Genomic DNA, 21676 nt, shown 5'->3' with positions numbered 1-21676 from the left:
ATTTTCCGGCAATTCCGCGGTACATCCCTTCTGGGATTTATACAACTTCAACAAGGAACGATGAATTCGTTTAATTTTTCTAGTTCCATCTTTCTGTTGTATCTCAAACACCGGAATATCTGGAAATAATTGTCTTGTAACAATCCAGGGCTCTGGTTGCCACAACGATAATAACTTGCCTCTTTGATGAGCTCCCTTGCTTCACAGTAAAACTTCATCCCCCACTTTAATCTGAGGGTACTTATCCAACTTCTTTTTTTGTTCCTTTTGTTGCTGTTTTAACACTAGTTCTTGCACTTCCAACATCCTTCTCCTGTGATTAGTGACCTAATTTTCCGGGGTATAGTCACGGTGTTCTCCCACAAGACCAAACCTGAGATCAATAGAACCCACATAATCTCGTCCAAACATCATTTGATACGGGGTAAATCCAGTACCTTCATGGATAGTATGGTTGTATATCCAAATCAACTCCTGCAAATACAGAGACCATCTCCTTTTCTTTTCTTCCTCTAATGATCTTAAAAGCTGGATCAAGGTTCTATTAAACCGCTCACAGGCTCCATTTCCTTGAGGGTGATAAGGAGATGAATGCGTTCGACTTAATCCATATAAGTTACACAAACTTTTCAATAAATGGCTTTCAAAACAGGGACCCTGGTCAGAATGGATTCATTCTGGGCAGCCATACTTTTGGATAACTTCCTGCCACACACATTTAGCTGCTACTTCCGCGGTCTGTTTTCGAGTTGGTACAGCTATGGCAAATTTGGTAAAATGATCCACCATGACCAGAATATGATTAATTCCATCTGTTGAGGTATCTACAGTTAGGAAATCCATGGTTAGTACTTCCAGGGGCGCGGAGGTGTTCCACTTCAATGGAGACACTTTAACTTCAGCTCCTTTATTAATGGCACACCGAGGACACCGTTGGCACACTTGTTCTATAAACCATCGAGCATTGTTACAATAGAATCTAGTCTGAAATAATTGTAACGTCTTCTCTGTTCCCCAATGACCTAGTTGATGGTGAAATTCAGGCAAGATTTTGACAGCTAAAGACTGAGATAACATCACCTGTCTAGTAGTTTGTAATTGGTGCTTTAATTTCACCTTCCGATATAATATATTCTGGTGTATGCTTAAACTAGTCCATTGTCGCAACAACTTTACCAGTTCCAGATCCAGGGTTTTCTGGACTTTTGGAGGAGGTTTCTTGCCAGCTTGCACCCACTTCTTAAGGGGACTCAAAATGGTATCTTTTTCTTGAAATTTGACCCAGTCATATTCTTCTTTCTGATTTTGAGCTTGTTGAAAGATCACCACTGCGGTTTTTGCTTTTCTTCCTATTGGAGTAAATTCCACGTCCTCTAGTTCCGAATCCACATCTGTAACTGGAATTTCATAAGGATATCTGGACAGAGCGTCTGCACACGCATTCACCTTTCCTGGTTGATATTTGATCACAAAAGCAAACTTAGCTAATCTGGCTACCCATCTCTGTTCAAGAGCTCCTAATTTTGCGGTTTTTAGATAAGCAACTGGGTTGTTATCGGTATATACCATAAATTTTGCCCCATTTAAATACTCAGCAAACTTTTCAGTAACAGCCCATACTACTGCTAACAATTCCAACTTGAAAGAACTATAGTTTTCCATTTTTCTTTCAGTGTCCCTTAAGCTCCTACTGGCTAAAGCTATGACTCGCTCTTTTCCATTTTGAATCTGTGCAAGTATAGCTCCTAAACCTCTTATACTTGCATCAGTATAAACCCTGAAAGGTTCACTGAAATCTGCAAAAGTCAATGTAGGAGGTGTAGTAATTTGTTTTTTCAGCCACTCGAATGCCTTTTCTTGCTCTGGGCCCCAAGAAACTGCTTCTTTCCCGAACTTGGCTTTAGCCCCTTTTAAAAGTAAATGTAATGGGCCAGCATGTTGTGCAAATTTCGGGGTAAATTTCCAGTAATAACTAGCCATGCCTAAGAAGGATCATACCTCGGTGACATTCTTGGGCGGTTTCCAGTTCTGAATGACCTCCACTTTATCTGGGCTAGGTTGAACTCCCTCTTTCGTAATGTGATGTCCCAAAAAAGAAATTTTTTGTCTAAACAAATGACACTTTTGTGGCTTAAAGGGACTCCGAGCTCAGAAAAAAAAGGAAAGTTGTACTCACCAGGGGCTTTTTCCAGCCCAGTGCTGGTCGGGAGGTCCCACGCCGGCGTCCTGGCTCCTCTTCTTCACCCCGCTCCGGAATGGCTGGCAGGCCGCAGCCCGGGCGACACTCTCCCGAGTGTCGGGCTGCTTCTTCCGCATATGACGCGGATTACGTCACACGCCGGCCGCCTCGCGTCATCACGGCGGCCGGCGTGAAAGTACTGCGCATGCGCGAACAAAGTGGCAGGCAGCGTTGAGGGGCGGATCGGGATTCCCTATGACGTCCCGACGTCCATGACGTCGGTGACGTCATCCCGCCCCGTCGCCATGGCGACCAGGGAAGCCCTGCAGGAAATCCCATTCTGAACGGGATTTCCTGCTTACTCTGATCGCCGAAGGCGATCGGAGTAGGTCGGGGGATGCCGCCGCTCAGCGGCTATCATGTAGCGAGCCCTAGGCTCGCTACATGATTTAAAAAAAATAAATAAAAAAAAAAACCTCCTGCGCTGCCTCCTTGCCGGAGGAATTGAACCGGCAAGGAGGTTAAAGAGTTGCAAATTTAAATCTTTGAGAATATTCATGCCCAAAATTACTGGTTCAGCTGATACTTTCTAATTCTTAAGTATCAAAATTCCCCGTTTGGGTAACTGAACTCCTTCAATCTGTAATGTCATCCACGTTATTCCTTTGACCGGTACAGGTAAATGATTAGCAGCAGTCAATGATACCCAAGAGTCTTGAATTCCAGTTGTTTTTTCTGGGTAAGTTTTAATAAAGAAATCCTCTTCCATTGTAGTCACTTGAGAACCCGTATCAATTAAACAGTTAACAAGGCGATCATCCAATAAAACATGAATTTTTGGACATTGACCTACTATTTGATGGTTTATTTCCTCTTCTGGGGTCATTCCATTTCTTCCCACCGTGTGACCCTCCACCGTAGGATATTTCAGTTTAAATATGGTCGTCGCTCGGAGTAACGACGACTGTTGCAATTCCGGGCAATATGTCCAGAGCAGGAATCTCTCTTTCATTCCCAGTTCCAGAAGGCAATTTATTATCATTAGGGAATGATCTTTCTTTCCTCAATTGTTGAATTTCCTCAGTTAATCTTTTAACCGCCCCAGTTACATTTTCTGTCTCTTTCTTGTTTACTTCTTTTGTATCACAAACTGGTAGATTAGGAACTTGTACATTCCTTTGATAAGAAGTGCTCTGCATGGCCTCCTCTTCCTGCTGGTATTTCACAGCTAAACTTTGCAATTTATGAAATCCAATTTTCTGTTCCCTTTCCAATTTTTCCTTAAGATGTTGTCGAGTGTTTCCACTCCTCAAACCCAACAAAAACTGATGTACCAACTAAGCCTCGGCATCTACAGTAGAAATCTCATCGTCTTCCATTTCTTTCTGAGTCAGGGCATTCATTAGTTCTTTGAGGGCATTTGCAAATTGAGGAATAGTCTCCTCTTGTTTCTGAATACGGTCAATAAATCTCTTACGCAATATGTGTAGATCAGCTGGGTCTCCATATATTTCTTCCAAAATTTCAATAATTGCCTCTACTGGAGCAGGTTCAGGGAGTTCAGAGGTGACGATAGTCTTACGTGCATCTCCCTCCAAGGCTAGGATGGCTATTTCTCGTTGAATTTCCACAGGGACTTTATAAGCCTTAACAGCACTCTGGATTCGTTCAATCCAATCTCTTAGCAACATATTATGGCCATTCAATTTAGGTAAATAGGTGGCCAGGAGCCCAACAGGTGTCATCTGATAAGCAGAGGATGTTAAGTGGGATCTTTCCCCCGCAGCGGCCTTGGCCCTCTGACTGTAACTCCACCTCCATCCTGCCGACTACGCCAAAATTATGTAGACGGTTTCAAATCGCCAACTGAAGGAGAACTCCACAAACACCAATGCAGGTCGTAAAATTGAAAAAGTGTATTTAAAAAAAAAGAAAAATACAACTTCTACTCCATATAACCAATGAGAATTACACACAACACAATCTAATATCACAGTCTTCTTAATATCTTCTGGTCTTCTTCCTATAGGACACTTCCGGAAGCTAGGAGGAAAACAACTGGTTAACAATAACACATAACCTTTCCACCCGGTAAGTATTTGCTGAGCGTATCCACCCTCCCTAATGAGAAATAGACCCTATTTGGGTTCCCAAAAACCCTGAGTACCAAAGTAATTTCGGTTTAATGCTTCACTGAGAAGGCAGATATAGAGCAGTTTACACTCTATGTTTGCTGATCAGTAAAATCTTTCATAACTCAATAGTAGATAGAGTACTCTTGCTTTTTTGCTCTCAGTCTAATCAATTATTCTGGCTATTTTACTTATTCAATAGATCAGCCCGTTTCCTAGGAAAAACCTTAATAATAAATGTATCAATTAGATGGTTAAAGGTTAATAAAGTGGTTGGTTAATAAGTTAATGATAAATAATAAACAAATAAAATTGGTTAGTGAATTACTAAAATTCTTAGTAAATTAATAAGGTTACTAGAATTAAATACAGAGAAACTGGAAAACTGTGTACTCACCTTGGGTAGTTTTCCTTTCCTAGTGTTTGTCCATGTCAGCGTACTGCTGGGCAAAGCCCCGCCTCCCTTTGCCCTGATAGGACAATAAATTAATAAAGCCCCTTAGACACCCCATACTGCCATTCCGTATTACTAGATCGAGCCGACAGCATAGGGCGGGGCCGTACGCTGACATGGACAAACACTAGGAAAGGAAAACTACCCAAGGTGAGTACACAGTTTTCCAGTTTCCCTAGTGTTTGCCATGTCAGCGTACTGCTGGGCAATAACTAGACAAAATCAGGGTGGGTATGCTGAACAGAAATTTAATATACTAAACATAGAACTGAAATCAAACAGCATTATTCGTTGCAGAGGAAATAACTTTCTTTCCAAAATCAACAGTTGATAGAGAGGCTGGCTCAACACAATAATGCTTTATAAAAGTGTGATCAGTTGCCCAGTTTGCAGCTTTACATACAGTTAGTAGTGATACTTTGTTCAATGCTGCCCACGAAGAAGATATACTTCTTGTTGAATGGGCGTTAATGTCCTGCGGTGGCTCTAAGTCTCTTGACTTATATGCCATCTGTATTAACTTTACAACCCAACAGGCCAAGGTCCTTGTGGACGCCATTTTTCCCTTTCTGTATCCTGTTGGGATAATGAATAGTCTGTCAGATTCCCTAATTTGACTTGTTGCTTCCAAATATGCCTTAATAGTCGATGGGATGTCCAGAGAATGAGGCTTCGAGGGATCGTCCTGCGAAGCAAATGATGGGAGTGTCCACTCTTGATTAAAGTGAAAAAGAGAAGAACACTTTGGAAGAAACGTCTGTACAGGAAATAATACCACTCTATCCTGAAAGAATATTAAATAAGGCTCCTTGCATGACAATGCTTGCAGCTCCGATATTCTTCTTCCAGAAGTAATGGCTATTAGGAATACTGTCTTCCATGATAGGTTTTGTATTGTTGCTTTATCATTCTGGAAGTCAGCAGATGAAGACAGGAAGTCTAAAATTAATGGCAAATCCCACTTCGGAAACCTTGGTTTAATAGGAGGCCTCAATTTAATCGCAGCCTTAAAAAATTGTTTAACTAATGGTTCGGCAGCCCACGATATTCCTGATACTGAAGAAATGGCCGATACTTGTCTCCTAAGAGTTGAGTATGACAGATTCAGATTCAAACCCTTTTGCAAAAATAACAATAGGTCGCATGGTTTTATATTGTCTGATGATAGTCCCTGTTCGTTGGAAAAGGTCTGAAAGGCTTTCCATACTCTGTTGTATGAGGTCGTCGTTGACGGCTTCTTGGCCCTGAGCAGCGTCTCCACCACCTCCACTGTACAACCTGTACTTAGTAGCCTAGCCCTCTCAAATTCCAGGCCATTAGCTGTAGATGTTTCAGATTGCCATGATGAACTTGTCCTTGTGACAAAAGATCCCTGATCATTGGCAGTGGTAATGGATCCTCCTTGGACATCTGGAGAAGTAGTGGGAACCAAGGCCTGGCTGGCCAATATGGCAGTACTGCTATCACTTCCATTTTGAGGTAACTCAACTTCTGCAGGAATCTGAAGATCAACGGAGTCGGCGGGAAGGCATAGGCCCTGCTGAACCTCCAATTGTGTGTCAACGCATCCACTCCCAGGGCCTGCTGGTCTGGATACCTTGAATAATACAGGGGCGTCTTGTGATTTTTCCGTGAGGCAAACAAATCTATCTGGGGTAACCCCCATTTGCGCACCAGTTGGAGAAAAATTTTCGGATGCAGAGACCACTCGTTGTTGTCTAGATGGTGACGAGACAGAAAATCCGCCTGCTGGTTCTGTGGACCTGGCAGATAGATAGCCGAAATGTCCCTGAAATACTTCTGAGCCAGTTGCATAATCGGACCAACCTCCATCATTAGGGTTTCGCTGTGCGTCCCCCCTTGTCTCTTCACATATGAGACTGCCGATACATTGTCCATTCTTAGAAGGACTGAATGACCTTTCAACTCTGGCAGAAAATGACATAGAGCTTGATGGGCTGCTCTGAGTTCCAGTACATTGGAGACGGCTTGATGACAGTCTTCCTTCCAAACCCCCTGAGCTGGTTGGGATTCTAGCACTGCCCCCCATCCCACAATACTGGCATCTGTCGTAACAATTTTCCAATCTGGAGGGAATAAGCTGCGACAATTCATCAAATTGTGACTGCTCAACCACCATTTCAGAGAGTTCTTTACTGACCCCGGAATCTCTATCCACTGTTTCATACTCTCTGTGTCCCATTGTTTCAGAAAGTTCAACTGGAATGGCCTCAAATGCCAATGGGCCCATGACACCATGAGAATAGTTGAGGACATGAGGCCTAACAGACTCTGACACTCCCTTGCTCGAACCACTCGCTTTGTTATCACCTTCTGAACTGATGTTTGAATTTTCATCATCTTTTCCTCCGGTAGAGAGATAGAGCGATGTACAGTGTCTATTATCGCCCCCAGAAATAGCATCCTTTGTGAGGGTCGAAGATGACTTTTCTCTAGGTTTATTATCCAACCATAATCTGATAATGTCTCTATTACTACTGCCTGGTGCTGAAGCAGAATTTGTTCTGATGAGGCCAGGAGAATGATGTCGTCCAAGTAATGAAGGACGCGTATTCCCCGAAGACGTAACAATGAAATTACCGCAAGAAGCACCTTTGAAAACGTTCGAGGAGAAGTAGCGAGACCAAATGGAAGACAAACGAATTGCAGGTGCAGATCTCCTATCGCAAACCGAAGAAACTTCTGAAATTTTGGATGCACCGGGACGTGAAAATACGCGTCCTTCAAATCTATGGACGACATCCAATCTCCTGGCCCCATACACATCATTATGGATGACAGAGTCTCCATTTTGAATCTTGGAATTTGAATGAATTTGTTTAATTTCTTTAAATCCAACACGGGTCTTAGGCTTCCTGACTTCTTCTTTATGAGAAATATTGGAGAATAGTAACCTGTACCTTCTTCTGAAGGCGGAACTGGACAAACCGCCTCTTGATCTAACATTTTCGACACATATTCTTTTAGAATTAGTCTTTTTTCCCTTATCTTTGGAATTTTTGTCCCAATCATATGGTCCCTTGGCGGATATTCCTTGAATGTCCACTGATGACCTGAAGACACAGTGTCCACTATCCACATATTCTGTACACTTCCCGCCCAGACATCCTTGAAGTATTGCAGTCTTGCACCTACTGGGATATCTAGAGCGGGCCTCGTCTCAAAAAGATTTACCTCCTTCTGCATTAGTGGTCTTTGATCTATTGGCTTTTTGGAATGTCTGGGTTGATCTCCAATTTCTTCTGTAGTCCCTACCAGGCTTATATGACTTCGCTTCCGTGAATTTATTGACTACCTGCTTCCTATATTGCGGGAACCTCTGTTTTCTAAATTTGCGATCTTGCGGCAATAGCCCGGATTTTCCTCCAGTCACTCTTGAAATCGCCGCATCCATCTTTTGGCCGAAAAGATACTTCCCGTCAAACGGAATCTTTGCCCATGACTGTTTTGACGTTGGATCTGCTGCCCATGGCTTCAGCCATAGACATCTTCTGGCCATTACTGAAAATAACATTGACCTACTAGAGCTTCGAACTAGATCAACGCTCGCAGCTCCCACAAAATCTGCAGTCAATGACAATTCCTGAAAAGCAAACGATAAGTCTTCCAAATCCTTTGCTCTCTTCACTGCCCTCTGTAAGTCTTCTACCCAAACTTTCATTGCCTTTGCTACCGAGGTCAAGGTGATAGCAATCTTCGCTGCCTCTCCTGCCGACAAGTATGCTCTTTTAAGATCTTGATCTATTTGGCGATCTAAGACGTCTCTAAATAAAGTGGAATCTTCCATCGGGAGCGTCACATTCCTAACCACTTTCATTAAAGAGGCATCCACAATTGGATTAGACTGTACTAAATCTTCACTATGCTGCGAAAGGGGGTACATTTTTTGATAACGGTTTTTAAGGGAAGGCTTTTTAGTAGTTTTTTCCCATTCTTCCAGAATGAGTTCCCTAATTTCCTCCATAAGTGGAAAAAAGGTCTTATCTTTACTGAGATGCTTATAATATCTTCTCTTTTTATTTTGGGGCGAAGAGCAGTCTTCTTCCCACTCAATCGCCTCCTTCACTCTTGACACAAATGGGGGAATTAGAGTAAAATCAAATCCCACCCCCTCATCATCAGAATCAGAATTTGACGAATTCCTTTCCGGAGATGAAGAATCTGGCGTCCCTAATCGGGGAGATTTCTTTGAAATCGAGATTTCTGATACAGCATCCTTGACTACCTGCTTAATTAGGGAAGAAACATCCCTGTTTTCTTTAGCAATGTCAGCATAACACAGTTCACAAACTTTTTTGCTCGGCAAAGAAGATCTTCCACAGATCCAACATTTCTCAGGGTCAGGACCTGACTGCCCATGACTAGCAGTACTTATCGAAGGACCGGGGCAGTGATCCTGAACTGACTTTTCAGTTGATGAACCCCTTTCCTCTTGCTGGATCCGAAGCTCAGTAGATTTTACTATTTTAACACTATCCTCAGTCTTTTCTTTTGATCTGGACGTATTTGCGGAAGGATCTCGTGTCTTCGATCCCCCTGTATGGGACCCTGACTTCTCTCTTGACTCATGACGTCTAGAGGATTCTTTAGTCTTTGAGTCTTCATGCGACCTGTCAATACGACGATAATACGTCAGTTTTATGACAGATTGACATTCAGCTCACAAATAAATACTTACCACCCTTACCTATTTGACTTAGACTTTGATCTGGATTTGGAACGAGATCTAGTCTTAGGGTACTCTCCCTGATGTTTTCCCATAACAGCAACTGTAATAGAAATAGCGCGCCATCAGGAACTATCCTGACACTATACACTATATGGCAGCAATATACAAAACCGTTCATATACATATATATATATATCTACCTATATACATACACAGATCTATACTATCCTCATAGTTTTATGTCCACATAACAATGACCAAGAACCAAAATAAAATACCAAGTACACAGCCCAGAGCAGCATAATCTTACACCACCATAACACAAGTACAATTATATCCAACTACCTTACAGCTACTCCCTACGCAGCCACCAATAATCAAAGAACTTTCCCCCAGAAGTACCTCTGGAAAACAGAACCCTTTTCAAAATTACATAAATAATCCATGATCCTACCTGGTCAGATGCACCCCAGGGTTCCAAATGGAAGACGCTCTCCGACACCACCAGGACGCTACCTACACTTCCTGCCTTTAACTTGCCGCTCCGGAAGTGATCAGCCGGCAAATCTCCGGCCTCTGCCCATAACCAAAATGGCCGCCGCAACACTTCCGCCCTCTCTCCGCATCAGAAAAGAAGAGGAACTCTCGCGCGCGCGCGCGCGAGACCCGGAAGTTCCGCCTCTCTTGGACGCTAAGGCCACGCTGACGCTATACTGCATAGCAGGTAGCGTCCAAAAATTTTTAACATGCCCTTGCGCCTGACAGTTGCCGGGAATCCACAACACCCTTTAGGTGTTCAACGTGGTCGCAGGATGTCCTTATACATATGCCCCGGAGAGTACCAGAGGGGGCTCCACTCCTCCTAGGGGCGTTTAGCCACCTGAGGACGTGGACTACAGCAGAGGAGCCAAGCTGCTGGGACCGCATAGCGGAGGTAAGGGATCTATCCTGCTGGAGGCGAGGACTTGAAAAGGAATGGCAGTATGGGGTGTCTAAGGGGCTTTATTAATTTATTGTCCTATCAGGGCAAAGGGAGGCGGGGCTTTGCCCAGCAGTACGCTGACATGGCAAACACTAGGGAAAAAAAATGACTCCGTCACATTCTTATGAGCAAAACTACTCAATATGCTTGCAAAAAGAAACAGAAAAATAAAAATAAAAACAGTTTCTTTGTAAATCTCAAATTCTGTCGCTCCTGTATGTAATCTCTTCTGTTCTTTTGCAGGATCAGTCTATTGCTAGAAAAAACGTCTATTAACAGGTACTTCTTCGAAATCTTTCAATATTACTAGTAAATTGACATATTAATTATTTCTCCTTTCTTTTACAGGAATCCAGCCGGACGACTCTTCTCATAGGTAAGTATTTTCTTCCAATATAACTTCACACTGTATTGTGCATCACACACACAATAACTACAACAAAAATGGCTTCTTGCATATATTGCTTTGGTAAAGTCAGTAGGCTACAAAAGGATAAAATAGGCCTCTAGCGGACAGGGCAATAGCTCATTTCATTAAGTTCATTCACTTTCCTCTCAATCCCACTATCTCATATTCTCATGCCTTGTATATGGGTAATATGCAGTTTTTGCCTACTATAACATAACTGTATCCCCACTTCGGCAACCTTTCTGGCACACTTATAATAATAAAAATGCAAGTGAGATTATATTCATCACAGGGGGAATGATCAATCTGAATTCTCAGTATTCTGACGCTATGCTTCAAAACTGGGGAACATTTCTAGAGCCAACTGTACTGTATCAAAATGTTCAAAATCTTCCTTGTGACATGCTGATTAATCAATACATTAATCATCTTTCATACGTGTTATCTTGAATGATCTCTTTTCCAGCACCTCTGTGTCAGGAATCACTGTGTATACATCTGTCTGGCTCTTTGCATCTGTCTGCAATCTCTCTCCGTGTTTCCCCACTCCTTGTCAGCTCTGATGGACTGATGGCTGTACGTGAGGGATTGAAGAATCATGGCTGCGCAATATTTTCGCTCACAATGTCGTCTGCTGCAGCTTCTGGCCTGCTTTCCTTAAGCTCAGCCTGCTGCGTCCTTCCTCATCCTCTGCCCGTTCCAAAACTGCGCCACACCGTCCCCTCAGAGAGCTGTTATAACTCTAACGGCTCTCTCGCGCGCGACTGGTTGCTAAGCAACCTTCCCTCCTCACACGCGTAATGAACGCGGCCGGCTCTACGCATGAGAGCCTTACCCGACGCGTCCTGGTTGTCTGGGCAACCGGGAGGAGTGCATGCGTCAATATGTATGCGTGCACTCACTCCCCTCCGCATAGCCATCAGCCCTGCCTAAACACACAGCAGTGGCCATTTCAAGTATGGGCAAAGTGCCCTAAATGTAAATTAAACCCTGTGTCAGCAGCACCTCTGCACCTGGGCTGCTGACCAGGCAATAATAAAAAAAAGCAATGCTCTCTATTCTACCTGCTACAGGGGGTGAATGGGGAGAAAGTAGTGCTTACTGAGGGTACTGGGGGAAAAGGCTTATTGAGAGTCTAGAGGGGAGAGAGTTAGGCTATTCGAAATGCTTTGGGGTTGATGGGGAGAGAGAAGGGCTTATTGATGATCTTCACGATAGAGAGTGAGGGTCTTGAGGATGCAAAGGGTGGGTAGAGTGAGACAGAGAGGCTTATGGAGAGTGCTCAGAGGGGAGAGAGGAATGTGTTGAGGGTCTCAGAAGAAGGTGTGAAATCATTGAGGTTCTGTAGGGGATAAAGTTATGGTGCTGAGGGGTGGATGGTGAGAGAGATATGATTACTAAAAGTGCTGCGGGGAGATAGCGCAAAGGTGTACAGAGGCGCCGGTAGGATAAAAATAGCTAAAACGTTTAAAATTTTTCTGGTTGCGGTGGTGGACCGGCCAACCATAAACAGACAAAAAGGCTGTCAATTTTCAAAACATATACACAATTTATTCACAGAGGTGCCAAGCATCATCTTGACTAAACGCTGTGGATTGCTCCTATCCTTTATTGCCTGAAGAAGCGGGTTTTTTCCCGTGAAACGCGTTGCGACTCTTTACTGGGAGTAATTGAATAAATTGTGTATATGTTTTGAAAATTGACAGCCTTTTTGTCTGTTTATGGTTGGCCGGTCCACCACCGCAACCAGAACAATTTTAAACGTTTTAGCTATTTTTATCCTTCCGGCGCCTCTGTACACCTTTGCGCATCCAGAAGTCCACCCTTGGTGGAAGGGTGATCTACCCTACAATTTCCTTCTATCCACAGAGAGCGACGTTTTATTCCTGAGTGGGGACAGGCTTGTACTCCCTACCTGCCTGAACAGTGGTTGCTTTGGAGGCAACCCTGGTTTGTGAGTATAATACTTGCATGTCATAATAATCTCCACCCCCTACTAATACATACTACACTATATTGGGCTCTCGGTCTTCTATCTTTTTATATTCTGCAATTGTGGGGAGATAGGGTCTTACTGAGGGTGCTGGGGGTGGATGGGGGGGTAGGGCTTAAAGAGGGTGCTGGGGGAGAAAAGGAATTTACTGAGGGGTGAATGAAGGAGAGGGGGGTTACTGAGGGTGCGGGGGGAGAGAAAGGCTTACTTAGGGTGTTGTGGGAGTAAGGGCTGTGTAAGGGTGGTGGGATGGTGGGGTAAGTGGGGTGGGGTAAGAGAGGGGTTCACTAAGGTGCTTGGGGGTGGATGGGGAGATAGTGGGGTTCCTACTGAGGGTGCAAAGAGAGGATTACTGAGAGTCTAGAGGGGATGCAAGGACTCAGGAGGGGTCTGGAAAGAGAATATAGGGTCAGGGAGTGAGACGGCAAAATGAGGGAGGGCAGTAAGAAGAGAGTAACTTACCTCTAAGATCTTGCACTGCTTGTCTTTTGGGGGAGGGTTTCATCTGGTGCAACATCTTGATCCTCTTCCCTTGCTGTGCTAGGGAGAGAATAATCCACTACACAGTGGGGGGAGAGATTCATGGAATCTGGGATTGGAGTTTCATGGAGTCTTAGGCAGAGCTTCCCAGCAGTCCCATCGCCCCCTTTCAAGAGAAATATTGTTGCTCCCTGAGTGACCACTCTGGTCGCTCAGGGCAAAGGCCTGGCTCTGATTGCACATCCATAGTGCTGTGATAAACTGAGCCAGGGTCTACTGCATAAATATAAGTAGACTTGCTGTGGCAAATAAACTGCTTTTAGAAAGAAAAAAGTTTGGATATCCAGAGCAGGTGCTCAGGAATCCTTTTTTCCACCCACAAGTACACCACTACACCCCAATCTGTAAAGTGAAAGGTCGCATTACTTTGAACCATGAATTTGAATTTGCAGGAGAGCCAGCTGAGGTGATAACAACAAAAAGGGATGAGTCATGCAATGGGAGCTGTTATTTATAGCTACAGGAAGGAGTAATGTATAGCCACATACCATGCAGTGATACCGGTATAAGAAGCAATGCAGAGGGCTGCAACTCATTGCTGCATAAAGCACATTATACAATGGGAATGAGCAATGAGGGATGAGTGAAACTCATTGTTCCTGCCAATCATTTGTGATCAGTGGCAGGCATTAAGATGATTTTACAAGAAATACTGTAGGGAGTCGGGGGAAAATGAGTTGAACTTACCAGGGGCTTCTAATGGTCCCCCGCGGGCATCCTGTGCCTGCACAGCCACTCACTGATGCTCCGGCCCACTTCTGGAATTTCAGACTTTAAAGTTTGAAAACCACTGCGTCTGCATTGCTGTGTCCTTGCTCCCGCTGATGTCACCAGGAGCGTACTGCGCAGGCACAGACCATACTGGAGCAGTACGCTCCTGGTGACATCAGCGGGAGCGAGGACACGGCAATGCAGGCGCAGTGGTTTTCAGGCTTTAAAGTCTGCAATTCCAGAAGTGAACCGGAGGCGGGGCCAGAGCATCGGTGAGTGGCTGTGTGGGCACAGGATGTCTGCGGGGGACCATTAGAAGCCCCTGGTAAGTTCAACTCATTTTCCCCGACCCCCTACAGTATTCCTTTAAGATGATTTAAAGAGAGGCAGAATGAAAGGCCACCACCTACCTCTAAACATTACAGGGCTTGTGAGCAAATTGATACAGTATATATGATATACTGTATATATTGGAATCCCTGTATAGCAAACTCCAGTATTTCATTATTATATTTGTTAATTTTTAAAAATTATTTTATAGATAACAGGCAGCCAGCTAATAAAGAGACTGACCATCACTGGTTTATAGTGTACATAGTGCACTGCACTGCTTCTTCTAAAAAATCTAAACATACATGCAGTATATTAAAAATTACTTTAGTTAATACATCAATCAAATCACAGTTTCCCACATAATCACAATTGTATTGAAATCAGTCTTAATGAGAAATAGTGTTTTATACTTTATTGCTGACGTCTTAGTTAAATTGTCCTGCTACTTATATTTCTTATAGTTGTATTTTAATATAAATCCTTCTTAACATCACGGCTCAGCAGAAGAAAGATGACATTGTCCATCATGCCATTTATTTTAGTGTTTGCTTCGAGCAGTCTTGCCATTAACAACATCGTTCATCAAAATGTCTTATCAGCAAAGTGCTTGAATTGAATATGTAACTTCTTAATAATGAGCTCCAAAAATTTAATTTGTCAAGAGTTGTGTCTAGTCAGAGATGGAATGCGGCAGACATACGCTTCCATTTAAAAGGCTAAATTGTAGAAACATCTCAAAAAGGACATAAATAACATAAATAGAGAGTGGACTGTCACATGCCATGTAGTCTCCTCACCTGCTTGTCACTCACTTAGCATCTAATCCTATCATGTGTCTAATGTCCAGCCCCATCAAATCACCTCCACTGACGGTCAACTACCACTCTCACTTACCACTTAATTCTACCATCTGCCTAATGATTTCCCACCAACTAATTACCTCATCTGTGTGCTAACTTCTTTTTACCTTTTTCCTGTATACGCCTGTACATAATCTAGCACGTACTGTATTCCCTAATTAGGCTAGCACTGACCCAGCATGATATCTTCCTCTTCCCACCTCCGATGTAATATTTATACTTGCCTTTGCAGTAAACTCACAAGTCAAATCTCCATAAAAATGACTTAACCCCATCATAAACATGACACTTAATTAATTTTACCCCTTTATTTCAAATTGCAGCAAGCAGCCATTTTTCAGATACTATAAACTATTTTTTCGTTTCGAAGTGCACCATCATTAAAAGATCATTTAGTGAATAGCCATTTTGTTGGTGGGAAATCTTACCATAGACACTGTAAGGTTTCAGAGACATACACATATGGTGGATGCCCCATGTGCCAGTACATGCTGGTGGGTCGGAGTGTCAGACTACAGGATGGTTGAGATTGGGTGCTACCACATTTTGTGAATTGTTCTACGCACTTGATGGTTTATCTGTTGCCCCTGCAATGCTTTTTAACATAGGCAAAACTAAACGTGAACTCAGGTCCCACATGTCAGAACATGTGGGCAATGTTAAGAATAAAACCATTACCAATCTCACCCCGGTGGCACAACTTTTTTTAAAACCATGCATGGTGGTAGAGCTAACGGTAGGTGGTTTACAGGTTTGGACTGTATTCACAGTTAAATAACGGGAATCTAGAAGGATATTCGATTTGTGCCAGTGCCCCCTGGCCTCAACGAGTGCACCGCTTCTCACCTTTCTTACCTCTGTGAGCACTGTGTCTGTGTTGTGGTCCTGCTCCGCGTGAACCCGAGTATGCGTCCCAGTGCGATATTGCCCTCATATTGCATATTCAGTTAATAATTGGGAATATACCCCCTTTTCCGTTTGCTGTGGAGTTTTAGGGTTTGTGTTCTTGGTTTAGGGGGGGTTCATTGTTACGCATTGGAAAGGGGAATGCATGCATAGAAGAGTTCTCGGTTTAAGCATTTAAAGGGGAATTAATGCGTAACATTTTCTGCATGCGAGCATAAGCATCCGCATACAGTACGCTTCACACTACGCGTAATTGCGTATTTTAACGCGTAGTCTACGAAATGCATACGGAGCAAATATTTTATTTTGAAGCCGTAGTTTGGCGAAGCGTAATTGCGTAAAACTACGCGTAGTTCCAGCATAGCGAAGTTGGCTGGCTACGACCATCCCTGCTGCTGCTCTGTGTTGGATTTTAAAATAATGAACAATTAGCTTTAGGAGATTATAGGTTTAATAAAGCATATATATTATTTTTTCCTTTATGTAATATAATCTTCTAGGACTTTATGTATACATGATATAATACTATGCATGCATGATATATTATATGGTTATAAGAAATAGGTATTTTATTCTGTTTAATTAAAATGGAATACTAAAGGACACTCGAGGTGAAAATTAACTGATGTGATAAACAATTGCATCTATCATCTTTCTTCTTTTTAGATATGCCACAGATTTATTTTATATTTAAATCTTACTTTGGAAGTTTTTACTGTTTAATAGTGTTGAGCTGAAATTTTCTTAATTTTGTGTTTCCTTAATTACGGATGCCAATTTTGCTGCTATGACATGAATTCATAATTTCGTACTTGCAATACAAACTGTAATTTGGAATTCTGTAAGCAAAATTTCGGTTTCATAATTTTGCGTTTCAGTGCAAATTCGCATTTAATGCAAAATTTCATAATTTTGAGTTTTCTATAAAAACATAGTTATTTTAACTACAAAAAAGGATGTAATTTTATTTCTAATAGTAATCATGCACATTTAGGTAATAACTAAACTCAGGAAAGTCACTCATTGATTGCATTTACTGATTGCAATTACTGATAATGCAAAGGCCCCTGCACATGCTGTCACTTTAAATGTATCTGCAGCCACTTCTAAGACAGGTGCTTTTTGCCATGGTGCACTTAGTGGTCATGCTGAGACACTCGGTTTTGGGCCTTGCAATATCTGGTAATGCAAAGGACCCTGCACGTGTGGTCGCTTTAAATTTATCAGGAGGCTCTACCTGCAGCCACTTCTAAGACAGGTGCGCTTTGCGATGGTGCACTTAGCAGTCATGCATGCTGAGACACTTGGTTTTGGGCCTTGCAATATCTGATAATGCAAAGGTTCCTGCAAGTGCTGTTGCTTTAAATGTATCAGGAGGTTCTGGACTGGAACACAATTTCAAGAACGGACGAATTTCCATGTTAAAAACAAAATTGTGATTTGGATGTAGAACAGAGGCTCCAGCAGGATAAAAATACGTAAAACCTTTAAAAGATGCTTGGAGGAAGTGGTGGGCTTACCTCCCAAAAGCAAACAAGAAGTACTGTTTGTATAAATTAACACATTTATTTATACGATACCCCAAAAACAGAAATGCAACGCGTTTCGCAGGTCAAGCCCGCTTCATCAGGCAAAAAATTGGGGACCACAGTAAGTCTGAATTGTCAGAAATAGCGCCTCAAATTGTGATTTGTTTGTGTTACATAAATGATTGTAATTACGGAAAACAATTGTAATTAAGAAATTCCCCATAAACAATTACACCCATAACCGTAATTTTGAGAATTATGCAAAATTTCATGTTATCGTAATTAGGTCATTACGCTCATCACTACTGTTTAATTGTTTCTGCTCAGTGACACATGCATTGAAGTATGCCAGAGCTCAAATCTATGAACTATTGACCCCCTTTATCTCTTTTCTGCTCTCAGAAGCCATTTTCTGCTAGGAAAGTGTTTTATGGCTGTATTTCCTTATCAGTGAGGGTTATGCTGTAGTCTGACCCAGTCCTGACTCAGACAGAAACTGTCACTTGCATACCTGATTTTTAAACCTTTCAGGCAGAGAAATAAAAAAAGAAACACAGCATAGTTAGTTTTGGCTGGTTAGTGTATTCACAGACGTATTTTATGTATTGAAAGAATTAGCAATCATAAAACATTGTTCAACTCTGAAGGAAATGTCAATAATAATTTGTACAATGGATTAAAGGACAACTGAAGCGAGAGGGATATGGAGTCTGCCATATTTATTTCGTTTTAAGCAATACCAGTTACCTGGCTGTCCTGCTGATCCTCTGCCTCTAATACTTTTAGCCATAGACCCTGAACAAGCATGCAGCAGATCTGGTGTTTCTGACATTATTGTCAAATCTGACAAGATTAGCTGCATGCTTGTTTCTGGTGTTATTCAGACACTACTGCAGCCATATAGATAAGCGCCCCGTCAGGCAACTGGTATTGTGTGATTGTTTAACACTCCTGGCGGTAAAGCCGCCAGGAGAGTTAAACAATAGCTGCGTGTGCACACCAATCGTGCCCCCCCCCCAAACCCCCAGCGCGCCAGGCAGCGCTGAGGGGTGGATCGGGACTCCTGATGACGTCATGACGGCGATGACGTCATCACGACCGTCGCCATGGTGACGGGAAAAGCCCTCCAGGAAATCCCGTTCTTTTAACGGGATTTCATGACTGCAGATCGCCGGAGGCGATCGGAGCGGGTGGGGGATGCTGCTGCACAGCGGCTATCATATAGCAAGCCCTAGGCTTGCTACATGATTTAAAAAGAAAAAAAACTGCTGCGCTGCCCCCTGGCGGTTTTTAATAGACCGCCAGGAGAGTTAAGGGGGCTCTATGGCGAAAAATTTTAAAATGTAAAATATGTGCAAACATATACAAATAAGAAGTAAGTTTTTTTCAGAGTAAAATGAGCCATAAATTACTTTTCTCCTATGTTGCGTTGATTCCATATATTGGATAGTCATACCCTAAACATTGACCTTCCCAGCGTTGAAAACTGGGAATAATCTGTTTAATTTGGGTTACCGTATTTTTCGGACTATAAGACGCTCCAGACTATAAGACACACTAGATTCAGAGGACAAAAACCATGGGGGAAAAAAAATGAAACCTGGTGCATCTATAGTGCAGGGGCATCTTATTGTCCTTTCTCCCTCTTCCCGCAGACTGTCTCTAAACTACACTGCCCAGCTAAACTAGCCCCTACTTCCCCCATTACCTACACTAAGCTACACTGTGTGGTGACAGTGGTGGTCGGGTGGCTGCAGGGAAGGATTCCCCGGGTGCACCGGCAAGCGCAGGTTTCCGGGGGCGTGACGTTCATCATCCCTGCAGGCAAGAACATCGGCCTGTGGTGAAAGCAGTAGTTGGGTGGCTGTAGATGGGGTGCTGGCAGAAGTGATGTCTGCAGCCTCCCCGCTCTGCTTCCCTGACGCTACGAATTATCTTGGGGAAGCGTGTCCCCGGCTGCAAGAGCTGTTTAGGAGATAGGTAGGGGGAGGAGAGAGCCGGGGGACACGCGTCTGGTGGCAAAGTGATCGAATTAGGAGAGAGGCAGGGGGAGGAGAGGAGGCAGAACCGAAGCGGTGGCTTAATCTGTTACATTGCCCGTCGGGGGGGGGGGGATTCATCAATTTAACGCCGCTTAGAACCAGGAATGCTGTTCATTTCTAACATTGACCGCAGGAGAACGGCCACTTTGCGTTTTGACCAGCCAGAACCCGAAGTGGCCAGACTTCGGGTTCTGGCCGTAACATATATATTATGAAGTCTGAGCTTTTGACTTAATTGGAAAATAAAGATTGAGTGATAGAAAAAAAAATCCTTAGAACAGATCAGGTCATTTCTGTTTTCCTTCGTTGTTTTCAAACTAGATTTTGCTTTTTGAATAAGAATTTGCAGTAAAGTAAAATTTATGCTATTTTATGGTTGCATAGTAGAGTTCCTTAGATAGGGCAAGTCTTTTTTCCCATTCTCAAAGCTAAATTGTGCATTAATTTACAGTAGAGGTAAAATATATATTATTTTGTGATTGCACGGCCTACTTGTGATTTATTCGTCTTATCAATTAACATTTTGTGCTAAATTTTGCTCTGAAATTGTGTAGTAATCGTATATTGAGAAGTACTGTATGTTGGGATTTTGTATGACTTAATAATCCGATTTGCAATTGCTCTGATAAATTTATGTATATTTAATAAATTCATTATTTTTAAAATAGTTGTTCTGAGTTTTCACTCCTTGTACCAATTTATTGAGAAATCTCGATCTCAAATTCAGAGTTGGGCATATGATGTTTAAGACTCCCCCTGTTTAAAGGAGCATTGCATTCTTTTTGTTACCTTTGGTTACAGTTTATGTGACTTTATCAAAAATAACGTGTAAATAGCCATCTCGAGATCTGATTGATCAGGGGGCGGGTGGTCTTGGGAGCCTATACCTGAATGGCCGGGCAGGGATTGGAAACAAGTGTCTGGAGTGAGGTATGTGTGCACACCCCCTTGAGGAAGCCGGAAGTTCAGGAAAACTTGTCGGCTCTGTTGTGACGCACTCTGGATGTGACAGCCCCCACACTCCTGGCCAGACCCAGCTCTGCTCCATCTGCAGGTCTCACTTCTACACTTGCCTGCTCACGACTGCTGCTCTTCATACCACGACCACGGTGAGGATGCACTGGGATCGGCTGTATACTGGACATTGAGGACTGATCACCCTCGCATCTGGTTGGTGGAACTAATGCACTTTCACTTGCTCATGTCTGCCCAGCCAATGTGAATTGTGCTTTCTGCTCTGCTTAGCTTGCCTGCTAACAGGGATGCCCCTCTTTGCTTGTGCTAGTGTGACCCTGCTCTGCATATATATGGGGTTGCTGCATTAGCTGGCTCGTGTATCAAGCAGCATATTGAACTGTATCACTACTCAGTGCATTTGCTAATTGCTAAAACTTGCTTGGCTAATAATCCTGCATACCCTATAAACTGTGCAGTGAGCCCTCATCAATTATTATTATTTATTGCATTTATAAAGCACCAACATATTACACAGTGCTAGACAATAAATACATACAATGGCCTCAATTCCCTAAGGTTATCTTCTGTCTTTAATACCATTTCTAGAGTTAAAGGAATACTACTATTTTTTTCAATTGACACAGGAATTGTTTGGGAAGTGCTGCTAAGTACTGGTGTATACATTTTAGTAGCAACTTCTTTGTTTACTGTTAGCAAAATACTTTCAAACTTTACTGACGCCAAAACTGACGGCTGACTGAGCCATGAGGAGAGGGGAAATTCCCCTCACACTTGATCAGTTGACTCTATGTGTAGCTCTGTGTGTGACAAAGAGAGAGAGCTCCCAACAGCTGCAGCTCCTGTGTCCTGTGTTTCTGACGGAAGTGTCTGAAGAGAGCAGAGGAAATGTAACTAAATTGTCACAGCTTTTCATACTGTTTTTGCTTTCAGAGTTTGAT

This window comes from Hyperolius riggenbachi, chromosome 8 (assembly GCF_040937935.1).
Source record: "Hyperolius riggenbachi isolate aHypRig1 chromosome 8, aHypRig1.pri, whole genome shotgun sequence".
NCBI classification, from domain to species: Eukaryota; Metazoa; Chordata; class Amphibia; order Anura; family Hyperoliidae; genus Hyperolius; species Hyperolius riggenbachi.
Note: the sequence above shows the minus strand (reverse complement) of the source record.